A 4,909-nucleotide genomic window follows, 5' to 3' on the forward strand; every position below is an offset into this window, starting at 1 on the left:
TAAGTTACTGACACCTTAGACATTACACTAAATCAGAGTGTTCAGTATAGAAAATATAACTCAAGTTGTTAGATTATTTGTGTATAACTGTAAAAAGAGTAAGGCCAGATACAGTGGCTCACACCTGTAATCCCAGCACTTTGGGAGGCCGACCTGAGGTCAGGAGTTTGAGACCTGCCTGATCAACTTGGAAAAACCCCATCTCTATTAAAAATACAAAATTACGGCCGGGCGCGTTGGCTCATGCCTGTAATCCCAGCACTTTGGGAGGCCAAGGCGGGCGGATCACGAGGTCAGGAGATAGAGACCATCCTGGCTAACACAGTGAAACCCCGTCTCTACTAAAAAAACAAAAAACAAAACAAAATTAGCCGGGTGGGGTGGCGCATGCCTGTAATCCCAGCTACTTGGGAGGCTGAGGCAGGAAAATCACTTGAACCCGGAAGGAAGAGGTTGTGGTGAGCCAAGATCACACCATTGCATTCCAGCCTGGGCAACAGGAGTAAAACTCCGCCTCAAAAAGTAAAAAACAAAACAAAAAAACAGGAGTAGAAGATTTTTAAGGGAGTTATAATTACATTAAAAGTATACTTTTTCTTTTAAAAAGATTGCAGATTATTTGACAAGTAAATAATGATGAATTCAACTCTCAAATTACATTATTCTGTTTTTTCATTCCTATTGTGAAAGCATGTAATGAATTGTTGCTGTGTCAGAGATACGAGATTCTTTATTGTTAGGTAAACACTGATTTTTTTCTGTAGAAGAATAAGGGCATTAAAGCGTAAGATTTATAATGAAAATCTAGGCTCTTGGTGGTTAATTTATAATACTGAGTGATGAGGTAGGTGTTCAGAGTAATATTCTGCATTATAGTGAGAGAAAAGCATTTTTAATTTTAGTTTAAATTAAAGGGGCTGGGCACAGTGGCTCATGCCTGTAATCCCAACACTTTGGGAGGCCAGTGTGGGTGGATCACCTGAGGTCAGGAGTTAGAGACAAGCCTGGCCAACATGGTGAAACCCTGCCTCTATTAAAAATACAAAAATTAGCCAGGCATGGTGGTGTGTGCCTGTAATCCCAGGTTCTGGGGAGGCGGAAGCAGGAGAATCACTGGAACCTGGGAGGCAGAGGCTGCAGTGAACCAAGATCGCGCCACTGCATTCCAGCCTGGGTGATAGAGCAAGACTCCATCTCAAAAAAAAAAAACAAAAAGTAATTAAATACCAGTTTACTAATTGTACTTTTATGCAGTAAAATGGAGTACATTTAAAAATTTTTAGATTATGTGTGAACTTAATTCTTTAATTGTACATTTTTTAACATGTTAAGACTATTGTGCATTCAATAAAGTGTTATTATGCCACTAACATTCACCTATTCCACCTTACTCAAGAGTGCAGGTAAAAGATAGTAACAGTATGTGATTTGGTAAAATAGTGGAATAATATCTCCAGTAATCTCTTTTGCTAGTGGCTTTAAACTGCAAATAAGTTAAAGAACATTGTTTCCATCACTTAAATTTTTATTTCTTTTTATTTAAGTTTATATTTCTTAATTTTTATGGGTACATAGTATGTGCATATATTTATGCCATATATGTTACGTTTTTTAGTTTTAGTTTTAGTTTAGTTTTGTTTTGTTTTGTTTTTCACTCTGTCACCCAGGCTGGAGTGCAGTGGCATGATCTCAGCTCAATGCAACCTCCACCTCTGGGGTTCAAGTGATTCTCCTGCCTCAGCCTCCCAAGTAGCTGGGACTACAGGCATGTACCACCATGCCTGGCTAATTTTTTTGTATTTTTAGTAGAGATGGGGTTTCATCATGTTGGCCAGGCTGGTTTCAAACTCCTGACCTCAGGTGATCCACACGCCTCAGCCTCCCAAAGTGCTGAGATTACAGTGGTGAGCCACTGCGCCCGTCCTATGTTATGTTTTGACACAGGCATACAATCTATAATAATCACATCTGGGGGAATCAGGTGTCCATCACCTCTAGCATTTATCCTTTGTATTGCAAACATCCAATTGTATACTTCTAGTTATATTAAAATGTACAATTAAACTGTTAGTGACTACCAGGTCATTTTAGGTCATAATAAAAATTACATAGACATATACATAAAATTTATACATTTCTGAGTCCTAAATAGTTTTTTAAATTTTATTATATTTTTCTATGAACATGTGCCCTCTCCTGAAAACACAGACTTTTAATTTTTATTTACATAAACATATATATATATATTACTATAAAGATAAATGTTAGGTGAAAGTAAATTATGAAGTGTGTTTGTGTAAGTATGAGTTTGTACTTATTTTCAGAGTAAAAAGCAATATTGAAACAAAGCATTTTCATAAGCTAATTTACTAGCAAACTAAAAACTTCAAAAATGCTGGAAACAAATCTATGATCTCTGCTTTCTATTGAATTCATTACTGTAAAATATTATGGCTTATGGTTCAGAATCTCCCCATGCAATTTCTCTGTTTTACTTGCCTGGTACTCATGCTAGACTCATAATTATCTTGTATGTTATAATTTATTTGTTATATAGTATATAAAGTACTCATTATATGAGCTGGTAAGGGATTATATGAATGATTTTAATGAAATGTAGTAGTGCACACAAAATAATTTTTAGATGTAATTCCAAAATTAGTGTATTATGTTTTTAGTTAGAATATTCCATTTAATTGCAGAACCCTGTATAAGCCTACTATTCTTTCTTTTTCTTTCATTCTTTCTTTCTTTCTTTTTCTTTCTTTCTCTCTCTTTCTTTCCTTTCTTTCCTTTTTTTCTTTCCTTTTTTCCTTTCTCTCTTTCTTTCCTTTCTTTCCTTTCTTTCCTTTTTTCTTTCCTTTCTTTCTCTCTTTCTCTCTTTCTCTCTCTCTCTCTCTCTCTGTCTGTCTCCCCCTCTCCTTCTTTCTTTTTTGTGAGACAGAGTTTCACTCTTATTGCCCAGGCTGGAGTGCAATGGCATGATCTCAACTCACTGCAACCCCCACCTCCCAGATTCAAGTGATTCTCAGCCTCCCAAGTAGCTGGGATCACAGGCATGTGCCACCACACCTGGCTAACTTTTTATATTTTTAGTAGAGATAGGATTTCACCATGTTGGGCAGGCTGGTCTCAAACTCTTGACCTCAGGTGATCCATCCACCTTAGCCTCCCAAAGTGCTAGGATTACAGGCATGAGCCACCGCACCTGGCCAAGCTTACTATTCTTTAGTTATTGTTTCATTTTTATAATTGACACAAGTAAATTTAACTATTGAACCGATTTTTTCAGGTAAATACTGGGGAGGCTTTATAAGTCATGAGGATTTTTTTTAATATAAGTGTAGCAAAAAAACATGAAAGTGCTTGCTGTGTAACAGACGCTCCATAATAAGCCATAAATATTTCTGCTGGAGTTAGTTTGTAACTTCAAGTCAGAGATGGAAAATACGAATTGTGAAGAAATAACATTAACTCTTCTTGTGAAAAGAACATTTATTACAGGCTGCAAAGCTGAATTTTGCTGAATTTAAACAAATTCTGCTTCTATTCTAATTATCTTGTTTTGTTTGTCATTTTATTGTATTCCAACTATGTATGCATTACAGCCCTTCTCCTTTTTCTGTGTTATGATTACAGTTTACTCACTGTTGTCTTCATGCCATGTCATTTCACATGGTATTTTGTAGGTTCTGATGAGAAAGTTGGTATTTTTTAATGCACTAAAAAATTGGTTTTAACTGGAGAATTTGTTTATTAATATAACGTTGAGATCAGTTAATTACTATAATAGGCATACACTGTCCACAGATGAGAGGATTAAATCAGTTAGCATTGTTTTCCTATGTGTGTAAAAGAAAAGTTTTGTTAGTTTCTTACACAAATCGTGGCATATATAAAATTTGCTAGAAAATATGTCTTAGAAATTCTTAAGAGTTAATGGTGAGTGAAGAATTTTAAATTTAATTTTTTATGATACACTTATAGCACATCTTATGTTTCCATGCAGTTTTTTCTTTTTTAGTTTTACATGTAAATGTGAAGTGTTGCAAAATAATAAAACGAACTTTGTGGGTTTGAAATTTGGAATAATATTTTTTTCCATGTTGATGTTACAATTTGGAGAGATTTTTCTCTTATTCTATGTAAAATTTTTAGGGGGTGTAAAGTTCAGTCTACAGTATTCATTTTAAGTCACCTAACTGTAGCCAACTCCCTTGTCATTTTCTCTGGAAAAATTTTGGAGATCATGGCAGCTTTTGGATTAAAATATTTTCTGTTAATTTGTAAGCAAACTTGTTTACTGTGTGGGTAGTCATGGAACCATAAGCAACACCTGACCTTTTAGTGTTTTTCATATTGTTACAGTCTGCACCAGAAATTCCAGGTTTCCCAAGCTTTAAGTAAAAGCCCTATAGTACATTGGCTTCTCCCACGTACTGTGCTGGGTCCGGAACATGCGGTTAAGTCTCAAAGTTCTTATGCTTATGATTGACAAATTAAGTGACAAAAACAGCACAAAAATCATATATTTTTGGTGTCATTCAACCAAGTTTATGACAAAAACACAGTATTTGAAACATTGTTATCCTCTTATAATGTTTAAAAATACATTTTTAACATGACAGATAAAATGTGTCTTTATTTGGTAAAACATGGTTTTTAAACTTTATTTATTTTATTTTATTTTATTTTTTTCTTGAGATGGAGTTTCACTCTGTCACCAGACTGGAGTACAGTGGTGCGATCTTAGCTCACTGCAACCTCCACCTCCCAGGTTCAAGCAATTCTCCTGCCTCAGCCTTCCAAGTAGCTGGGACTACAGGCGTGTGCCACCACGCCCAGCTAATTTTTCTATTTTTAGTAGAGACAGGGTTTCAGCATGTTGGTCAGGCTGGCCTCGATCTCT

The sequence above is a fragment of the Mandrillus leucophaeus genome, unplaced genomic scaffold (genome assembly GCF_000951045.1).
Source record: "Mandrillus leucophaeus isolate KB7577 unplaced genomic scaffold, Mleu.le_1.0 Scaffold969, whole genome shotgun sequence".
Lineage (NCBI taxonomy): Eukaryota > Metazoa > Chordata > Mammalia > Primates > Cercopithecidae > Mandrillus > Mandrillus leucophaeus.